This window comes from Phyllostomus hastatus, unplaced genomic scaffold (genome assembly GCF_019186645.2).
Source record: "Phyllostomus hastatus isolate PE091 unplaced genomic scaffold, TTU_PhHast_1.1 phas_contig_150, whole genome shotgun sequence".
Classification (NCBI taxonomy): Eukaryota; Metazoa; Chordata; class Mammalia; order Chiroptera; family Phyllostomidae; genus Phyllostomus; species Phyllostomus hastatus.
The window spans coordinates 4,883,882-4,905,007 of NW_025333611.1; the positions used below are offsets into that span (position 1 = coordinate 4,883,882).

The 21,126-nt window shown below is 58.9% G+C and overlaps 1 long non-coding RNA gene across 1 annotated transcript; it reads left to right on the forward strand.

The window, feature by feature from the left end:
* Positions 1-437: 437 nt before the first annotated feature.
* On the forward strand, positions 438-14,921 carry LOC123810449. Its single transcript, XR_006784246.1, has 3 exons — positions 438-613; positions 12,042-12,383; positions 13,295-14,921. It is a non-coding gene; the product is annotated as an uncharacterized LOC123810449 (long non-coding RNA).
* The last annotated feature ends 6,205 nt before the right edge of the window (positions 14,922-21,126 follow it).

A 21,126-nucleotide genomic window follows, 5' to 3' on the forward strand; every position in this document is an offset into this window, starting at 1 on the left:
CAAGCCTCAGGTTCCCTGTCTTTAAAAAGAGACTGATGAAAGTATTTTTTTCAATGAAATAATGTACATAAAATGCCTTGCACAGGACTCCACATACAGTAAACAATAAATGTTACCAATTTTATCATCATCACCCTCACCATCATTATTATTAGAAGGGAAAAATTTTTTAAAGGAAATATGGACATTGAAATGAACATCAAACTTTAATCCCTAGCCCGGGCCTCTCCCCTCACTGCAGACTCGTTTATCCAAACAGCCTCCTTGACACACCTATCTATTGTTTAGATAGACTTCCAGACCCAGCAATTCCCAAACCCTCGCCTTAAACCCCAAACCGCCTCCTGCAGTCTTCTCGCCTTTGTCAACGGCTATTACATCCTCTCATGAACGCAGCTAAAAAACTCTGGAACCTTGGCTGGTGTGGCTCAGTGGGTTGAGAGCTGGCCTGTGAACCAGAAGGTCACTGGTTCGATTCCCGGTCAGGGCGCATAACGCCTCAAGAATGCTGTCTTGCCTGGGGGCTGCACCCGCCCTGCCAGGCCAGAGCTGTCCCCCGAGCATCACAGACAGGGTGCCTCTGAGGACACATTCTCCTGGTTTTTGCTTCTCTGTAAGTATTTTTATTGACTTTTATTATTTAAAAATGTGTTCACTGGGCAAAGAATCCCAGTTTCAACCTTATTTTTTAACTACTTTGATGATACATGCCGTGGACCGCTGACCTCTGCTGTGTTTGAAGAAGCCGCTCATTATCTTAGTGTGGTCCCTGTGGGGGTAATCTCTTTCTTATTTTCTGGCTGCTTTGAATTTTTGCTTTCTCATTTATGTATGTATGTATGTATGTATATTGGGAGAAAGGGGAAGAGAGGGAGAAGGAGAGGGAGAGAAACATCAATCAGTTGCCTCTACCCAGCCGGGGCCAAACCCATAATCCTGGGCATGTGCCCTGACTGGGAATCGAACCAGTGACCTTTCAGTGTGCACGATGATGCCCAACCAACTGAGCCACACCAGTTAGGGCTGCTTTGTCTTTTCCTTGAGCAGTTTTATTACACTATGCCTTTCGTTTTCTTCCTATGTACATGGTTTGTGATTTGTGGTGCTTTTGAATCTGTGGCCTGATGTCTTTCATTCGAGAGTTGTCAGTCACGTGTCTCCGCTTCTATTCTTGTCTCTATGAAACAGTTACCTTAGTGTCTGTGGCCAATCCCTGCCTGGATCCTCTCGTGTTTGTATCTATCGCCTAATGTTTCCTTTGTTTCTAAGAAGTCAGAACATGATTTAATAGAACACATTCCCTCCTATCCCTGGTTACTTTGGATGGCAGGCGGTGCATAGGAAAAACTGAAGAGGTCCCTTGGCCCCGAGCGGCGTCACCCTCTGCTAGAGAGGGTTTGCCGATTGCGGCGGCAAGCGGGCTGGGAATCCTGATCGCGGCCAGACAGCGAGATGGCTGGAGAGGACTCGGCGAAGCCGGGTTTCCGGCTCTGTGCCGACTGCTTTACCCTTGCTCCAAGGCTGCCTCCTTTGCAGGGAAGGGGAGTCCAGCTAAAAGCTTGGGGAATTTACCAGGCACCCTCGTCTGAATTTCTTTTTTGGGTGATATGCAAAAAAAAAAAAAAAATCCTAGGGTTGTGCCGATTCCCTCTTGCTATGCCCTGAACTCCACCTCTGTCCGTTTGGACTCCTGTGTCTATTAAAAGCTCAGCCCCACCTCTTCACCGTTCGGTCTTCTATTTCAAACGCCCTTCAGACGCCCAAAGGCGGGTGCCCTGTGGGCAAACAGGCCCTACGCACGGTGCTCTTCCCTCCGGGCTTTCTTCTTCCAGACCCTGGTCCTCCCTGCCCCTTCGGTGCTGGAATGCCTTCATGTTGAAATATTTTGGAGCGTTTGGTCCAACCTTCCTAGTCCTCAGCAGGGGGGCGGTTCTGGATTATGTGGCCTGCCCTGCCCCGCCGGGAGTTAGACTTTCCAGAACCCAGAGGGAAACTTCTAACGCTTTCATAAAATCTACTGAACAGCAATAAGTGGGCTTCAGACCACTCCTCATCTCCCTGGGGACAGGGGTCCTTCCTGTGCCAGACTCTAGGGATCGAGGGCCACCTTCTCAGGCCATTTTCCCCTCCACTTGGATCCCTCTGCGGCTCCCACCGCCCCCCCAATGAAGGTGGGCGCCTCGCGCAGGCTGCACGACATGACACGCCTGGCCTTGCTGTTACGTCCCTGACCGCATCTTCCACCGCCCTGCCCCCTCAGTCCCCTCGCCCCGTCAGGCCGGCCCGTCGCTCTGCCCAGCACCGGCCAAGTTCACTTCTGTTTCAGGGACCCGCGCTCTTCCCTCGGCCTGCACCGACCTTCCTTCCCCTCTTCGGTAAAACGTCAGCTCATCGGTGGGCCGTTCCCTGACCACCGCCCACGTGCAGGAGCTAGCCCCCTGCCCCAACCGCCGCAGCCCCGCTTTTCCTCTGTTTTATGTCTCGGCACGGCACCTGCCACCACCTGGCCGTTGCTCACACGTGGTCTGGCTCCCCAGCAGCGTGCGAGGGCCCGCGGGCAGGGCCCTGGTCTGCGCTGTTCACTGGGGGCGGGGGTCCCCTGTCCTCAGCACCTAGTGGGTACCCAATCAATGGGATGGGTCCACGAAAGAACTTGGAACATGTCGAACAATTTCGCCTTTTTGGCGTGAGCCCTGGGCTCAGGCTAGGGGGAAGTGATTCTTTTTTTGCTCAACCAACCTCTTTCCCTTCCACATGAGGCAATTTCCCTTGGATACGTTCCCGTAACACGCAGCCGTGTGCAAAGAAAGTGTGCAAAACCACTTGGTGAGCAGGAAGCAGTGTGACCGCCTGGGCTGCCCACCTCTGCCACCCTGGGGCTCCGCGCCGGGAGTCTGGACGGACGGGGGTGGGAATGCCTGCTCAGGGACCCCCCTCGGGGCCCCGTCCTCCTACCGCTTCCTCCCTCCCGTGAAGGAGAATTCCCCACGGCGGGTGCCCGCAGCGCGCACAGTGGGGCAGCGGGTGATTCATGGGGAAGTCTGTAGGGTCGCTGGGGGCTCATGACTCACAGCCTCTCATCTAGAGGAGGGTTCGAGATCCACGCCAAGTGGCCTGGAAATGGCCTAGGCCAAGTTCTCGAGTGGCCTGCGCGGGGAGTCTCCCCCACGGAGCTCTCCACAGCCCTTCCTGGCACTCCTCTCTCCATCTGGTGCTCAGGAAGGTCTGGGGAAGTGCAGGGGAGAAGGAAGGGCAGCTAGGAGCCGACGCAGTCCCTGGCCTTGGGCTCTCCTGGCGAGTGATAGAGACTCATGGGTTGACCCACGAGTCCAGGGCACTGATCTGGGAGTGGGGGAGGTGCAGGGAGGAGCAGGTGGACAGGAAAACAGGTGTGAAGGTTTCCTGGAGAAGGTGGCCCTCCATCCCTCGAGTCTGGCACAGCAAGGCCCCTGTCCCCAGGGACATGAGGAGTGGTCTGAGCCCGTTTATTGCTGTTTAGTAGATTTTAGGAGAGGAAGAAAGGTCCCAGGCTTGTCCCTGGCCAGGCCTGCTTGCCCTGGAACTGAATTCCCAAGAGCCCCCGTGCAGGTCCTCGGTGGGGCCCTGCTCTTATGCGAAGGGACCGAGCCCTGGGCCTCCCGTGTGGGCCTTCCAAGTGCGGGCACGGCGGTGCCCCGAGGCCACAGAACTGACCCCCAGGGAAGAAAGATCGAGAAGCACTAGCTTGTCACAGACTTGGAAACAGACAAGGGGTAGCCTTTTCAGAGCGGCTGCTTTTGCTTACTAGAACGCATTGAACTTCCTTCCCTCCTGTGTCTTCTTGTGACTCGCTAGTTAATTTTGTCGAATGTTGGCGATTATGAAAAAAGCTGCTGTAAACATCCACGTTCAGGTTTTTGTGTGAACATAATTTTTCAGCTTCTCTGGGTCAATGACGAGGAGTACAGTATCTCAGTGGAATGGCAGGAGTATGTTTAGTTTTGTAAGAAGGGGACCAATGTCTCCCAGACTGGCTGTGCCATTCCCAGCGGCAGTGAATGGGGTCCCCCCGCCCCACACCCTCACCCGCATTGGGCGGTGTCGGTGGTTTGGGTTTTGGCGGGGCGAACAGGTGTGTAACAGTATCTCCTTGTTGTTTTATTTGCGTTTCCCTGATGACCGTTGATGCTGAGTATCTTTTCACACGCTCGTTCTTTCTGTCTCCTGTGGCAAGGCGTCTCTTGCCCATTTTAAAAATCAGGGTTTTTTTTTTCTTCTGGCTGAGTTTTAGGAGTGCCTCGCATGTTTGGGGGTAGCAGTCCTTCATCGCATTTGCCTTCTGTCAATACCGTCTCCCACCCCATGGTTCGTCTTCTCTTTCTCTTGAATCCGGTGGGCCTTTTTTGGGTGAGAAAAAAAAACACTTCTATTTCTACATTTCTATGTTGCTTAAGCCACTGTTAATGCCTGGCTTTTCTTGCAGCTGAACCTAGTTCTCACTAATGCATGAAGTCATACTTCTGCTTAGAACCTTCCAGTGTCTGCCTTTCACACCCAGAGTCAAGGCCAGCCCTTTCCGTGCCTCTGCGGGTGCCTGATGGGAGGGAGGAGCGAGGACGAGCTCTGGGGGTCCAGCGCTGATTGCCGATGCTTCTTCCTCTGTGTGCGACTCTGGGGAAGCCACCGCACTCGGGTCCCCCGTCTGCACAATGGGTCAGCGACGGAACGACCTCCACGGGCTGCCGTGAGGGTCAGCGAGGGACCGCGGCAGACACTGTGTTTGGCCCGTGGGAGCTGCTCCAGACACGTTGCTACCAGCAGATAGCACCGTTCCTCCGACCGCCTCAGCGGGCCACACTGATTTCCTTTATTTACCCCCAATAAACGGGGCTTTCTCTGTGCCTGGAACTCCAGTCACCACACCCAACACACACACACACACACACACACACACACAGCCAGGGGAGGCCGGCTGCTCCCCCTCCAAGGGTCCCGCCCGCCCCCCTTTTCTTCACCCTTGCATCTCATTCACTGACGTCATACCACCCTCCGCTCACGGAGCAGCTCGAGGCACCAGCACGGTCCTAGCTTCTGAGAGGGGTGTCCGACCTGCGGCCCAACACAAAATTGTACATTTACTCAAAACATTATGAGATGCTTTGGTGATTACGTCTCGCCACGCCTTTAACGTGTGGCCCAAGACAACTCTTCTTCTTCCAGTGTGGCCCAGAGATGCCAAAAGGTTGGACCCCCTCTGGCAGTGGTTTATACTGAGGCCCCTCGTCCTCGGTGTAAGCGTCTGTTGTCGGGCAGGGGCCGTGCCCTGCCGATCTTATTCCCACCCCCGGCTCTAACACAGGCCTGGAGCATAGTAGGTGCTCAAGAAATACTTCGGGAGATGGTCGAACCAACAGGACCGCAGGTGGTCGGGCCAGGGAGGCACCCTGTGCGAACCAGCCACCGGTGGAGCTGAGGTGGAGCCAGCGGCAGGGACCTGGCCCGGGTCGCAGTGTGCACGGGGCTTCCTGACTGGGACGCCTGTCTCCGAGCTCTGGACTGGTTGACCTTGGCAGGTGGTTCTCCTTCTGCTTTCTCTGGGACAGGGATGTGGCCTCTGCCCCTCGGTGGCTGGTTCTGGAGCACACTTCCTCTTCCACTTCCAGTTCCCCCACGGCCAGCAGGCCGGCCAGCAGGCTGGGGTGGGATTTGGGCACCGGGAGCCCGGGCCAGGTTTCTGCCCCAGCACGTGGTGATAACCCTGGGTGTGCTGGCCCCCAGCCCCGAGCCCTGCCCCTGCGCAAAGCCCCCTCATGCCTGTTCTGCCTTATGCCAGGGCTGTGCGGCTCTAGCCCGAGGCCGGGCAGTAATCCGAGCCCCCGCAGTGCTGCCTAGGTGCCTTCCCTGTTGTTGGGAACCGCCCTGCCTGGTGTCAGGAGCTGTAACCCCCGCCAAGGCTAAGGCTGAGGGAGTGACCTTGGACCCTAAGCCAGCAAGGAGACAAAAGCTTATCTCCCTGCTTCTGCGCGCTCCCTGCGTGCTCCCTGCGCGGCTTCTGCTCCTTTCACTTCACCCTGCCTGGCCCCCAATGCTTGGTCGGTTAGCCAATGATGGGTAAGATTCCCCACGGGGGTACGACCTAAGACAGGCACGGTCATGTGGGAGGACCCCCAAGGAAGGACTTTGGGGGCTACAGCAAAAGGGGGTGATGGACCCTCGCCCCTCAGCTTTGACAAAGCCTGAGTCCTCACTGTCTGCGAGAAAATCTCCTTATCTCTTGGTTGCCTCAGTTCCCTTGCTCCACCTACGCCTGAAACAATGACAGAGGGTGGTGCGCCCTGTGCTGGGAAGGGCGGGTTCCCTGGGTGATCAGGCCTAAGAAAGAATATGTAAACTCCTGTGAAACCTGCTTTATTTAGAATGCTCTCAGTTGAATGATAAGGGTCCAAGGAAGAAGTAAGTTAGTTCCTCAAAGTTTTTTACAGCTCTTTGACCCTGACTCAGAATAGGCCCTCAGACTTCCTTGTTACCTATTGTTTGGTCCTTACTTCTCGGCAATGAGTGATGAGCTTTACCTGGATTCTTATGCAAAGGGACCCAATAACTAGCCGCCCCAGGGGGGGAACGAGGCACTCCCCACTAGAGAGAGTGGCCATTCCATTCCTACTTCCCCACAGGACCTGGTTGTCTCTGTGTATGATTTTCTCGCGTGTCGACGAGCCATCCACAGCGTTCTGCGGTCACTGCTGGTCAGTGATCGCGTCACCCTGTCTGCTGGCTCCGGGTTCTCACCGACCTGATGCGAGGCGGGTAGGGGGCAGCTATCAGATCTTGGAAATAGGCTGAAAGTGCAGATGCAACCTCCCCTCTCCTCTTCCACCACAAACAACCCCAGGGACAACAGCACAAAGCAAGTGTGACAAAAATCTTCTTGGGGGTGGGGTGGGGTTGTGGAGAAATCGAGGCGAAGGTACTAAAGATTCAGAAACACTGCCTTCCGAATGCAGAGACATCTGGGCCACAAAGGGGAGACGCCCAGTGTGCGTGTGTGTGGTGGGGGAGGGGGTGCTGTTCTGCACACGCCAGGGGGTCCCAGGGGCAGGCGGGCGGGTGGGCAGGGAGCGAGCTGCTGCCTGGGACGCTGCGGAGGCCCCTGTGTGATTGTCCAGGTGTGAGCCCACGGGATGTCCTGTCTGGTCCGGGTGGAGGGGAGGGACGCGCCATGGGGCCGAGGAAGCGACGTCTCCGGGTGGAAGGCTGGACAGCTGGCCTGTGGAAGCTTGGTGGGAGCCAGCCTCTTCCGTGTCTGTTGCCCTTGGCCGGCCGGACCAGCAGAGCTCATGGTCATTTAAGGTGCTGGTCAGGGCGGGCATCTCATTGGGCGGCAGGCCACCCAGGGCAGAGATGGCGCGGGCCTTCCAGGGGGGCCCTGGGAGCTATTTTTAGTGGCCTGGGCTGACTCCCAAATCCTGCTGACTATTTCTGGCAGCAGAAGATTGCCCTGAAGGATGTGGAAAATTTTCGCATTAGGAATGTCTGGTTTCCCTTTGGCTATGCAAGGGCAGAGCAGGGAGGCCGGGGCAAAGGGCGAGAGCCCCGGGGGCTGCTGGGAAAAGTCACCAGTGCCGGGAGCCTGAAGTTGGCCATCTTCCTGCCCTTTGGAGACAGGCACAGACTTGAAAAAACACCAGCATCATTATGGGCTACTACCCCTCCCCCTTCGCCGGAGACGTCCCTGTTTTGGCAACAAGTCTGGCATCCAGGACACCCTCCAGACCCGGGCAAACGGGGAGACTTGGCCACCCGAGCCCCATCTCAGCCCATTCAGCTCTAGAACGGAAATTGATACGAAGCGTAAGAACTGAGCTACATACATGATTCTTCCAGAATGTTCACAATCGGCCCGTGCAGTAGGTACTGCTGTGTTCTCTGTTTTACACTTGAGGAAACTGAGGCACAGAGGTGCGGCAACTCGCCTCCTGTGGGACAGCTAGCTGGGTGGTGGGGCCAGGATTTGAACCCTGCAATTCTGGGTGGGCAGGTTGGAAGGGTGGGGGGTAGGGGAGGAAGGATGGTTTTAGACCCAGGAAAACCTGGTCCAGTCGCTTCCTAGCCAGGCACTTGACTTGGCATAAATAATACCTATTTGGCCAAAATGTCCTGAGGGTTAAATGCGGAAGTGTCATTGTACAGACCTGACACCAGCAGGTGCCGAGAAATATTGGTGCGGATCCCCGCCGCTTGTCCCCTCTGGGATGCAAGGCCTGGCCGCGGAAACTCCATGGCTGCCCTCCCGGCCTCCCCTGGGGGGCAGTGAGGGAGAGCGCAACGCGGTGTAGGGACAGAGGCCCCGGGCCTGCCAGCTACCGGCCCAGTTCTGCCCTGTTGGCCTTCGGTGTCCTTGCTGGCCACCGGCGTCCACTTTCCATTCTACCATGGGCGAGGGAGCCCCGCCCTCGCGGAGGTGGGGGAGGTTCCGCGATCACCTGGGACCGGGCTCCCCACCCGCCGGGCCTCCTCCCCAGCCAGGTCCGGCGCTGGGGCGGGCGGCTGGGGGTGGCTGCGCTGGAGGGGGGGTGGCTGCGCTGGAGGGACGCCGGTGCGGACGTGAGCCCAGCACGGGCACGACAGGAATGCGCGCCTGCGCCACCGAGACGCGCAATTCCTTCCGTCAGCGCCCAGCAGGAAGGGCCGGGCGGCCTGGTTCCCAGCCGTCCCCCGGGGCTGGGGAAGTGGCCGAACAATAGAGCTGCTCGGAGGGACTGGAGCATCGCTAGGGAAGGCCCTGCCGGCTCCTGCCATCTTCCAGCCGCCTTCCAGCAGTGGGTTTGGGGCCCAGGCTGGAGCGGGGAGAGGCGGAGGAGCCTTCCTGCGTGCGCAGGCTCTGCGGTGCCTGGGAGGCCTGCGGGTGTGCTGCCTCCGTCGGAGAACCCCGCTCTCCCCAGACACCCGGATAAGGCTGGGAGGGCACCAGCACCCCCGTCCGCAGCCGGGGAGACAGAGGCTCAGGGCAGTGTGCCCACTCACACTGCAAGGACATATTTATTGTGCCAAGAAGCATTCACACTCCTAAAGCACAGGTGGCAAACACAAGGCCCGCGGGCTGAATCCGGCCCTCCACCTTGTTTTATCCGGCCCGGCACCTTGTTTCTACCCAGTGGCAGCGCCGAGCTCCTGGTTAACTGTGAAGGAGTAGTTACATTTGTACAGTCCTAAAATTACATTCAGTCCTTTGAAGGCAACCGTGAGGCTGATGTGGCCCCCCGTGAAAAGGAGTTTGACACCCCTGTGACTAAAGGAAGGGGAAGAATCCTAATTAATTCTACCTTTTTTCTATAAATAATACGTGGGGGTAATCAACTGGTTGATGAAGGCTATTTCTATTTATAGACTTCGACCTGCTTTAAAAAACGTAGAAGGAATGATAGAATCAGCAACTCACCGTTGCCTGCCCCCCACCCCCCAACCCCTCCCCCATGAATTGACTGGCCGGCCGCAGCTGCTCACAAGGCAGGGAAGAGAGGTAGGTGGGGTGAGCCTCTCATGCAGGAGCCCCCCAGGAAGCCATCCGGCCCCACAATCATCAGACCCCAGTCTCACCAAGCTCCTACCCCCACCGACACCTGCAGGAACCGCCAGGGACAGAGGAACCTGTCAGGCGGCACCTCGGGGATGCAGTCAGCCAACTGCAGGTGTGGGAGCTGCTGCGGATGACACAGCTGGTTCCTCGGGCAGACACACTCAGGGAGAGGGGGCGGGGAGCAGAGGAGCAACTAAGTCCATAAGGGAATAAATGAAGGGACGGACGAAGGGGACTCTGCAGAGTGAAGGAGATTCGGGACTACAGCAGCCAATCACCAGGAACAGATCTCGGGATTCTGATCGAAACAAATGGTGAAACACACACACACACAAATACAAATAAACGAAAACCACGTACGAAATCAGAAAGTTGAGTAGATCCCTAAGAACCACCCAGCGGGGGGCAAGTGACCCAGTGGGCACAGATGCTCGCAGTGGGAGCCTTGGGGTCAGACGGCTCTGAGAGTGCCCCCCCGAGGGGGTCACCTGGGACCCTGCCTGCCTCCCCTCCCCGGCACTCCTGCGACAGTCGCTCCCTGGATGACAGTTGTTCATCCTCAGGAGGCATCCGAGAGATACTTTCCCAGCAGAAAGGACCTTCCTGTTCTGTGTCAGAGCTGGTCCTAGTGTCCAGGCTTCAGGGACAGAAAGTTTCACGTCCAGTCTGGGAGGAAGCTGTCCTAGATGTGCCGACGGTTTGGAAGTTAGACGAGGGGAACAAGAATTCCAGATGTTCAAGGACTTACTGTGTCAGGCATTACCATGTTGCCTTATTTCATTCCCTCAGTAGCCCTGGGAGGTGGGTACCTATTCCTGTTCCACTGCAGAAGCTCAGAGAGGTTAAGTAACTTGTCTGGGGACACACAGTGGGGAAGTGGCAAACCTGGGATCTGACCCCAAGTGAGTCTGAATCCAAAGCCTGTGTCTTTTCTTCCTCATCACCTGAAAGGCTGCAGGTATGTCCAGAATGGCCAAGGCTCAGGCTGGCACGTCGTCCACCTCCAAAGGGTACCATTCAAATCTCAGTCTGTGAGCCTGGCACCCCAGCACTGCGCAGTGCCCAGCCTGACAGCACACATGGCAACGCTGTGGGGTGCCTGCGCTCTGCTCAACAGCAACACAATCACAGAACACAATGGTGCCTCTAAGAGTACACACAAGTGAACCAATTGGTTCACGAATTTGTCCTCTTTTGTGTCCATTAAGAAGCGATTTGCATTAAAGTCGAGAGAGGGGCCATACTCCACCTTCCAGGCGCTCTCAGCTACCGGGATTGAAAAGCACCTCGTGATTAAGGAGCAGAATTGGATGGACTCTGTTGGGCTGAGGATCAGGGGAGACTTCTTGGAGGAGGAGGCAGGTGGCTGGGCCCTGAAGGATGGGTAGGAGTTTGCCAGGCGGAAGAAGAGCGAGGGGGCAGTGCGGAAGGAGGAGGGGCATTTCAAGCAGCGGGAACAGCCAGCAGAAGGCGCGGGTGTGAAATAAGCAGGCCCTTCCGGAGCTGAAAGTGGTTTCCCGCGACTTGGGGAGTGGGGGGCAGGTAGGGGCCCTTAGGAGGAATTAACACACACACACACACACACACACACACACACACACACACAGAAGGGACTCTGGAACCCCTGGTCTGGGTGCAGAGGCAGACCCGTGCTGTGTGACCTTGGGCAAGGCCATCTCCAACGCTGGGTCTCTTGTCCGCGTGTGGAAGGAGGGACAGGGGAGTGTGTGTACCGAGCCCCGAGCTCACAAGCCTCTCAGCTTCCTCCGTGATGTGTGTGCACCTCATTTGCCATGACCCTCCCTCCTGGGGTCAGGTCCAGCCAGTCAGTCTGGGAACCGCTGGGTGTGGGCAAAGGCAGTGCGGGGCAAGGGCGGGCAGGCTGGCTCAGCCGGTCCGGGTACCGGCTGGGCCGGGGCGCGCTGACAGCTGGGAGACTCATTCCCACGGGCAGCGGAGGGGCCCACTCTCCGCACACGGCTGGGGGGGGGGCGGGGGGAGCCAGAACGAGGAAGCCTGGCGTGGGCGCCCGTCCCATTGCCTCACTTCACTCTCGCCACGCGCGTACCCTGTTCCCATTCCACGGCTGAGGGAGGCCGTGGCCCCAGTTCTCACGGTTTGTGGAAAGAGGTTTCCAGGCCGCAGCCATCTACTGCAGAGTCCGGGTCCTGTCTAGTCCCGGGGGCCTCGTGGTTATTCCTGCCTCAGGGCCTTTGCATGTGCTGCGTCTGCAGCTTCGACCATTTTTCCCCAGGTCTTCACACGTAGGCCTCCTTCTCAGCCACCTCCCCAGAGGAGCCCTGCCCCGCCCCCCACGACCAGAAAGCGCTGTCCTAAATACTGACAGTCACCTCACACTGATTCACTGATCGCTTACAGTCACCCTACACTGATTCATTGATCTGAACAGCACGTCTACCACGATCTAATGTTTTTTTCTTTTCTTTTTAAAGAAGAAATTGTGTCTTTTTTGTTGTCCCCTCAGAGCAAGAACTCCCGTCACTGCTGTGGCCCCAGAAACGTGTTTGACTCGCAGTCAGCGCTCGGCCGGCGTCTGTTAGGCACCTGTGGGCGTGAGCGAGACGCAGGGAGCCGGAGGGCCGGTGCAGTGGAGCTCACGCATCCATAACGGGGAGGCCAGCTTCTCAAAAAAAAAGAAAAAAACAGCCGAGAGGCCTGAGGTCCCCCAGCCGAGCGGCCCGGGCAACTGAAACCAGAAGTGCAGATGGGATGAGTCACCCCGGGAGCCTGGCAACGCTGGCACCGAACACACTCCGCATCCAAACACACCACAACGCGGCGGGCCCTCGCGTCGCCAGGGCCCCAGGTGGTAGCTCCGGCATTCGGGAGCTGGCAGCAGCTGTGCACTGTGGGCACAGGGGGTGGGGTGGGGGTGCGGACGGGGTCCTAAGCCAAGGGCCACGCAGAGGGTCTCCTGGCCTGGGGACAGGCAATGGTCGGGGCGATGGGGGTGGGGGGCGGTAACGGGGGTGGGGGGAGGGTAACGGGGGGGGGTAAGGGATAAGGCGGGGACTTCTGAGCATCGACCTTGAGAAAAGTGGCTTTGAAAAATGAGCTCAAAGCTGCTCAAAAAGAAAAATTCCACTCATAAACCAAAGCAGACCACTGGATTGTGCAATCCATTTCCAGAACACTTTGCATGCTTGAAAGGGGAAATTCTCTCTCTCTTTTTTTTTAAAGATTTTATTTATTTCTTTTTAGAGAGAGGGGAAGGGAGGGAGAAAGAGAGGGAGAGAAACATCGATGTGTGAGAGATACATAGATCAGTTGCTTCTCACTTGCCCCCAAATGGGGACCCTGCCCACAACCCAGGCATGTGTCCTGACTGGGAATCGAACTGGTGACCCTTAAGTTTAAAGGCCAACACTCAAACCACTGAGCCACACCAGCCAGGGCTCTTTTCTGTCTGATAACAGCTTTAGTGAGATATCTTTCACATACCACATAACTCACCCACTTAAAATGCATGACTCAGTGGTTCTCAGTACATTCACAGTTGCGAAACCATCACCCTAATCAGGGTGAGAACACTGTCGTCATCCCCGAAAAGAAACCCCCTACCCCTCAGCAGTCGCTGCCCATCCCCTCCCACCAGCACTCGGCCACCTCAAATCTCCCTTCTGTTTGGACAGACTGAGTTCTTCTGGACACAACGTAAATGGAATCCTGTGTGACCTTTAGTGACCGGCTTCTTTCTCGTAACATCATGTTTTCCAGGTTCACCCATGTTTCATAGTCCGGCGTGTGGATGGGCCACATTCTATTTCTCCATCCATTGGTGTATGGACATTTTGGGTGTCTTCTGAATAGCGCCTCCGCGAACACATGTGGATACATGTTTTCGTTTCCCTTGGGAACATTTCTGGGCGTGGAATCTTTCTTCTCAAAGGAAGAAAAAAAAAATCCCCGAGTCAAAAACATACAGCACGGAGAGGATTTAAAATGCCGCTGGTGGCGGGGACGGAGCAAGGGAACTTCACGGGCCTGGGGGCAGCAGCTGCGCGGGGCACATACCAGAAGCTCGGGGACTGTTTAGGAAGGCATGCCCAAATTCTTACTCATCCTGGGGTCCCCGGAAAAAAGGCTCGGGGGTGGGAATGCGACAAAAATGGGCCCCGATCTATTCATTCATTCATTCATTCATTCATTCCACAAATAGAGCAGGATATAGTAGTTCGATGTCATTTGAGCCTATTCAAGTGTTAAGAGTCTCTTGGACAGACACTGAGAGGCAGCTCCAGCCCCTGCGTGTGGGACCCGGTCTGGAAGGGAAAACGTAGCCCCATGGAACAGGGGGAGAGGCAGGACGCCTCTGTCCCCTCTCACGCCCTGTGCCAACGGGCACGCCCCCCCGACTCCTGGTCCCCAGGGCACAGGCAGCAGTGGGGACAGAAGGCTCTGTCCCCAGGAGGACCGAGGTCTGCCCCTAAGGCCCCGTCCTTGGGGAGTCCCTGCTCCCGTCTGTCTGTCTGTCTGTCTGTCTGTCTGGCTGAGGCCCTTTTAGGCAACAGAGGACATGTTGCCTAGGGCCTTTTCCCGACTGTTGGTCGGAATAGTTCCGCTGGACCCTCGAGGCCAGTCCAGGCTGTGCCGGGCACCCCGGGATGCTTGGGGTCAGAGATGAACAAGGACAGTTCAAGTTCACCCAGACCCCCGACCGGGTAGTGGGACACGGGGCCCACAAGCAACCCGGAAGGATGAGCGGACTCAGAGTCGGCCACTCGTGTTGGAGCTGCCCCGGGGGCTCCTGTGTGAGAATCCACAACCTTCGGTGTTTCACGGACTGTCGGACACATTCCCACCCCTCTTCCCGGCATCCGTTAGGTTCCCAGGGCTTTAACGTGCGCCCTTGTTTTAAAGAAGATGTTCATTTGCTCATGGGTAGACATTTATCAAGCGCCTACTATGCGCCAGGTCCTCAGAGGGACAGGGACAAGTAAGACTTGACCTCCTCCCCCACTCAGGGCCTCATTACCGGGTGGGGGGGGGAGACCAGCGGCTGGGGGAGCCCTGGGCATGCGCAGGTTGGGGCACTGGGCAGGAATGGCACTGTTTTTATTCTGTCTCCTTCCACTTTCTCATTCGGGACATATAAATGCACATACAGCTTCCATATTGTTTTAGTCCCGGGTCTTCCCTCCATTCTGTCCTCGTGTGGGTCGTACGCAACTTTATTATGCCATTTTTGCTTTTCAACGTTACGCTTTTATTTGGTTCCTCTGAAAAGAAGGTATTTCGTGTCTCTCAACTATTATCATTGCGGTTCCTTTCTGAAGCAATACATTTTGTCTTCTTTAAAAGGTGCTTCTCCCCGCCCCCCATGATTTTAATGGCAGTGCGCTTTCAGTGGAGAACAATTTAGAAACTATAGAAGAAATAAATACGTGAATAAAAATTGCTCATAATCTCATGCGGCCCAGAGACAGGAATTATGGACGACCTGTTGCTGTCTTTCCTCCTAGCCTTGCTCCTAGGCGGTATGTAATACCGTGCACGTTCCTGTTGAGACTCACACGGTCTCACGTGGTGGTATTTCACTCTGGTGACATCGGTAGAGGCGCAGGTGTCTCAGGACGAAGCATCTGCACCTCGCTTCCCAGAGGGCAGCCTCGATTTTCTCCCTCTCTGGGTCTCGAGTTCGCCCCAGGGTGGGAACTAAATTCGGCCGCCCAGGGCGCAGCCAGCCAACCCAGTGGCAGGGCGAGTAGATTCTGGCAGACCTGGGAATGGGGCTCAGAGACGGCGCCCAAGGTCGGGGAGTCAGTCTAGCTCCAAGACCGGAACCCTCGCGCACACCCCAGCGTCGGGGGGGAAAGAGCTGGTGAATTATTCTGTGGGCGGGAGGGGTCCCCCACCCCAGCAGAGGTTCTAAATAAGGCCCCGGAATCTGCTGTGTCAAGTGACAGCTGAGAATCCATGCGGCCCAGTGTCCTCTGCCACCCAGCCCCAGAGTGACAGGGAGTGGGGGGGAGGGCACCGGAGAGCCAGGACCCAGCACCCAACCCTCGGTCCCCCTCCAGCCCCTCTGAGAAAGGAACTTCTCCGAGAAGGGCGCGAGAAAACGTGAGACTCGAAACCCAGCCCGGGAAACGGAGGTGCTCCTTCTCCCGATTGCGTGGTGGTGGCCAGCTTCGCCAAACTAGGGCAGTAAGACTGACCAGGCGAGGTCGGGTGCTGTGAATAGTCCAGAGCCCTCGTGATGGCCCTGGGACGTGGTACCACCGTTCCCTGTACCGCCAGGCAGGGACAGGTGACTTGGCCTCGGTCGCCCGGGGTCGGGCTGACTGCAAGGCAGGCGCCGTGCACCGCTCTGCTCTCCTGCCCTCCCGGCTGGCCCAGGCCCCGCGCATCCTGCAGGGTGAATCACCCCGCGCCCCAGCCTCCACCCACTCTGCCCCTCCCTCCATCACTGCGCCCGCAGAAACACAGGCGCCCCGGCAGCCCCCAGCCCCGGCCCGCACATACAAATATTTATCTAGGGAATGAATAAACACAGACAGGAGGTCTGCAGATGAGATTGGGCTGGAGCCGCCAGGGCAGGTACGCCTGGAGGTCTGTCTGTCCCTGCGCAGCTGCACGTGCCCCACTGTGGGGTGCTGGTGGTGGTGGTCGGGGTGGGGGTGCGAAGGAAGCATCAGATAGTGGGTGCAGCAGCTTGTCACCAAGACGCTGGAGTTAGACTGCCTGGGTCTGAATTCCAGCTTCTCAGCTGTGTGACCTTGGCCAAGTTACCGACCCTCTCTGTGCCGGTTTCCTCCTCTACGTCCGAACAGACACAGGGGCCGCCTGCACAGGATCCCGCACCTAGCCAAGGCTGTAGACTGACGCACAGGATTGGGGAAACCGAGTCAGGACTGGCCGACGAAGTGACTCCGTGACAAGGGGATGCTGCCGGCCTGAGCAGGCTCCCCAGAGGGGGTGCTGTCTGGGCTGCTCTCCCCTCCTCAGGACCAGCTGGGGCGGGTTTGTTTATTGTTTCCGTGGCTTGCGAGGCTCCACAGCGTCTGGGACCCAAACTACCTACTCGGTTTTGTCCGCACGGACTCACTCTGCTCTGCACGGACTCACTCTGCTCACGTCCTCTCCGCTGTGGCCTCGCCGTCCCCGACCCCCCACCGCGGCTCAGCCCCACACGCTGGGGCCGTTCTCGACTCCCTCATCCCCACAGCCTGCGTCCCACGGCGGCTCCCCGCACAAGGCCGCCTCCTCAAGCCCGCGGCCTCCCCTGGCCTCCCCCAGGCCTGCCCGAGGGCTCTGTGGCGGGACACCCTCGGCCCACGGGCCGCCCCAGAGGGCCTTCCAAAATGCGACTCTGACACGCGTGTCTCTCTTGGCCTTGCCCTCCCCGGCAGCCTCCCCATCTGTGTGCAAGAAACCCCCAAATTCTTACAGCTCCTCAACACCCGGCCCTCGAGGCCCAGGGGCTCTCCCCCCTCACACAGGCCTCCTTGCCGCCCCCCTTAGAGCCTGTGCACCTGCCCGCCCTCCCCGTGGGCCCTTCTCCAGCAGCTTCCATGGTGGCCAGTGTCCCTTCCAGGTCGGGGCCCAGATGTTGCCCCCTCGGAGGGCCTCCCCTGGCCGCCAGTCCTGGTGCCCCCGCCCCCTGTCGCCCGTACGCACCGTCTCCTCTTCACCCCGTTCCCGCCTTCCTGTTCCAAAGTGCTTGTTCCTCCCCGACATCACATTTTACTTAGGAAACGTGTACATAATTCTCAATTTCTGCAAGAGTCTCTCTCTAAAGTGTGAGCACTAGGGGAATGTGATTATTGCCTGAAGGGAGGAGGGAGGGAGGGAGGGAAGGAAGGAAGGAGGGAGGGAAGGAAGGAGGGAGGGAGGGAGGGAGGGAGGGAAAGGAGGGAAGGAAGGAGGGAGGAAAGGAGGGAGGGAGGGAGGGAGGGAAGGAGGGAGGGAGGGAGGGAGGGAAGGAGGGAGGGAAGGAGAGAGGGAGGGAAGGAGGGAAGGAGGAAGGGAAGGAGAGAGGGAGGGAAGGAAGGAGGGAGGGAGGGAGGGAAGGGTTAAGGGTGGAGACAGGAAGGAGGGACAGGTGAGCCCAGGTGCGAGCCTGTTGGGGGTGGGTGGCAGGTCTGGCCTGGAGAGATGGTGCGGGGCATTGCGTCGTGGCCCGTGGTGCTGGGGATGGTTTTTGGAACAAAATGTACAGAGCTTTAAACACCAGAAAAGGGAACTAACTGAAACCGGGAAGCAAAATTCAGAAGGGACCCCACCACCTCTTCCTTCTCCCTGGAAGGCAGGCTGGCTTCTAGAAAGGACGGCGAGAGTCGAGTCCTGCGGGTCACCTCCCGGCCTTGGCCCGAGCCGCTCCCTCCCCGACCACCCCACTGGCCGGGAGGGTGTGGACCACGGAGGGGGGGGGGGGGGGGGGGGGCAGGGAGGAACTGCGGCGTCACCCGCTCTGGAATGCTGTGGCTGCCCTGAACTCCCTCCAGACCCACTCAGTTCCCGTCAGAGCACGACACCAGAGGGAAAACCCGCGAGGCCCACTCTGGCCCGCTCAGAACTTAGCAACAAACAGCACAGCAGACCGTCGCCAGCCGCTTCTGCAGCTGCGGTGCTTTCCGCCAGCCCGGGGCTCAGGAGCCGGGCGCTGGCTCTCGTGGAACCACCAGGTTCTTCTCCCAGGAATGGCTGCAGCCCCCCCCACCCCACCCCTCTGTGCTGTCTGCAGGGAGCCTAACAAGGGACTGCTGACAGGTGTCCCCAAGCTTGGCCACCTGGGGCCTCCTGGTTCACCTGCCTGGCGATGGGCTCGCCAGGGCCATGCCCTTGCCAGGAGCTGGCCGGGCCACGGGGGCCACCAGGGTTTCAGGAGCATTCCCATGACCCCAGTCTTTCTCGGTGAGTCACCACCCCTGGACTGTGCCCCCGCATCTGGATGCCCGGAGCTCGGCCCACCCCAGACCCAGCTCCTCAGTCCGCCTCCCTCCTTCCAGGCCAGCCTCACGCTCGCGGGGCCAGACGGACTACCAAAATGTCTCACACGTGCGGGAAAAGTTCAGGAAATCACGCTGCAGACAAACACCCCTCACTCCTATTTAAGCCGACGTGCCCTACTGACTTCTGAACTTGCCCCTCCTCTCCAGAGGACAAGACAGGGGTCCAGACCTGTGTGAGCACCGCATGGCAGGGGGCAGGGGGCGGGGTGGGGTGGGGGGCGGCGTCCCCGGCCTGTGCGGGGCAACAAGCAGCCCGGCGGAGGTGCACAGAGGACCCCGAGGGAGGAGTGTCCCCGAGTCAGGGCTCTCGGCAGCGGCCATGCTGCTGACAGACTGCTGGCAGGTGCCCGACGGGAGCCCGGCACACAGTAGGTCGCATCCCCGCCCCCATCCGCAGCCTGGGAGGCAGGCAGTCTGCCAACGGGGACAGAGAAGGCCAGGCCGGGGCTTGAGGCCGCTCGGCCAGGAAAGGGACCAGGACCGTGAGCCTTACTGGGAGCAGAGAGACGACAGCCACTGGTCCCCCAGGGCCACCCCTTTCCGGGGGTGCAGGGGGAGCGGCCATCCCCAGGCTGGGCCCCTCTGAGGGGTGCTGAGGGCAAGAACTCACAGGGACTGCGAGTGAAATTGCCTGATGCAGTCATTTGGGGGACTTGAGGCAGCGTTTTTTTCCGGGAACGGGGGGGCTCTGGGCTCCCCAAGATGACCCTCCCTCTCTCTCAGCAGCAGCCTGGTGCAGCCTGGCCTGGCAGACTGGTTGCCCAGCTGCAGAGGCAGGAAGTTAGGGCCCACGTGGGGCAGCCGGGGCCTGGGGCGGAGGGCGTGGGGGTCCGGGGCCTGAGAACACAGCAGCCCCCCGCCCCCCCGGCCTGTTGTCCTGACCCTCGACTCTTAGTGACTGTTCAGAGATGCTTACTCAGGACCCACCCTGTCCCCCGCGGGCCCCTCCCCCACACCCAACCTCAGAGGCAGGGCAGCGGGGGTCCCCAGTAAAGCCCCAGGTTGCCAGGGCGGAGTCCCTGCCCCACCAGGGACCAGCTGCGTGGCCCCCCAGGGCAGGTAGTTCCTCCTTCCGGAGTCTCACTGCTTCGTCACCTGTGAGCTGTGACGGTTAAGTGACCCATGGGGCACACTCCTGGTACCCCACACAGGACAGTCCTTATTCCCGTCAATACTGGGGTGCTCTTTCCACCCTCCACACCGCTGTGCCACTCTGAAGCAGCAGTTCTCAAAGTGGGGTCCCCGCACCACCAGCCTGGGGAACCTGCCAGAAATGAAAATTCCCAGGCCGCACATCCACCCCTGACCTGCCGAGTCAGGGGCTCTGGGGTGGGCCCAGGGGTCCATGTTTGGGTGCCATTCCCCCTGACTCTGTCACCTTCCTGCCCTAGGACCTGCCATGGGCTCCCCAGGGCCTTCTGGAAAAGTCAGAGGGCTCCAGCCATGTTCCAAGCCCTGTCCCAATGGCCCCGAGGGTGGAGCAGTGCCCAGCCTGCCGCCCCAGTCACATGACCGGCTGCTGGAGGACAGTGCTGTGACCTGTGCCTCGTCCTGAGTGCCTGGCTCCCAGCCGCTGGCAGACGGAGGAGAGGGCAGGAGAGCACGGCGGTGGCACGTGTCGGCTGCGTGTGGCTCCCGGGGGCGGCCTGTGGCTCAGGGACTGGCCCTCGCGCCCCTGCTGCCTGAGCTGGCTCGAGCCTCAGTGTCCTCGTCTACTCAGTGGCCCCGTGAGACTGTCCGCTTAGGTCCCTGTGAAGGTCCGGCACGGCCACCCTCGTGAAGAGCTCAGCCTGGCGCCCAGCAGTTGCCCTGGGTCCTTGGTTCCTTGTCCCCCCCGCCCCCGGGGGCTGGAGCTCTCAGAAGTCTGAGAATCTGAGAGGTTTTAGAAAGGAAATGCACCTTGTATTCTATAACGCATACAACGGGGGAGTCTGCTGCATCAAAAGGTACACATATGCACGGTACAAATCATGAAGACTATTAGTAACGAGCTTCCCATCAGTTCAGGTCCTGCTGGGGCTCTTGGACTGTTCCGGAAGGTGGTAGGGAGCCACCGAAGGGTCCGCTCACCGCCGCTCTGGGTGGGGGGAGGCGTGGCCACTCTCCCATCTGACGGGACCTGGGACGCAACGCCGCGGCTCGGGACGGTGGCACGGCCGTGCCACGGAGCGGTGGGCCTGGGGCTTGCCGGGTGAGTTTTGGGGCCACATTTATGGGAAACCCTTCCGTTTTCAGGAACGAACTGCACTCAAGCTGGGCTCAGTGACAGGCCGTGACAGAAAGGAAGAACGTGAGCTTCTGGGGTCAAGCCCATTCTGCCCCTTCTGGGCTGTTTCACTCCGTCCGGCCAGGTGACCTTGCCTCTCGGAGCCTCAGTTTCCCCGTCTGCAACTGGGACCAGCAGCTGCTCGCCGGCTGGGGTGGAGGAGGAAGCGCCGAGAGGAAGGGCGCTGGGCACTCGGGAGGAGCAGCGCCGGTTCTGGCTCTGCCCTCGTTGGGGTGTCGGTGCGCCCCAGAATTCCCCAGGCCCCACCCCCCCCACCCACACAGAGACTACGTGCCCGGGCCAGGGCCAGGGCGGAGGAGGGGCCCTTC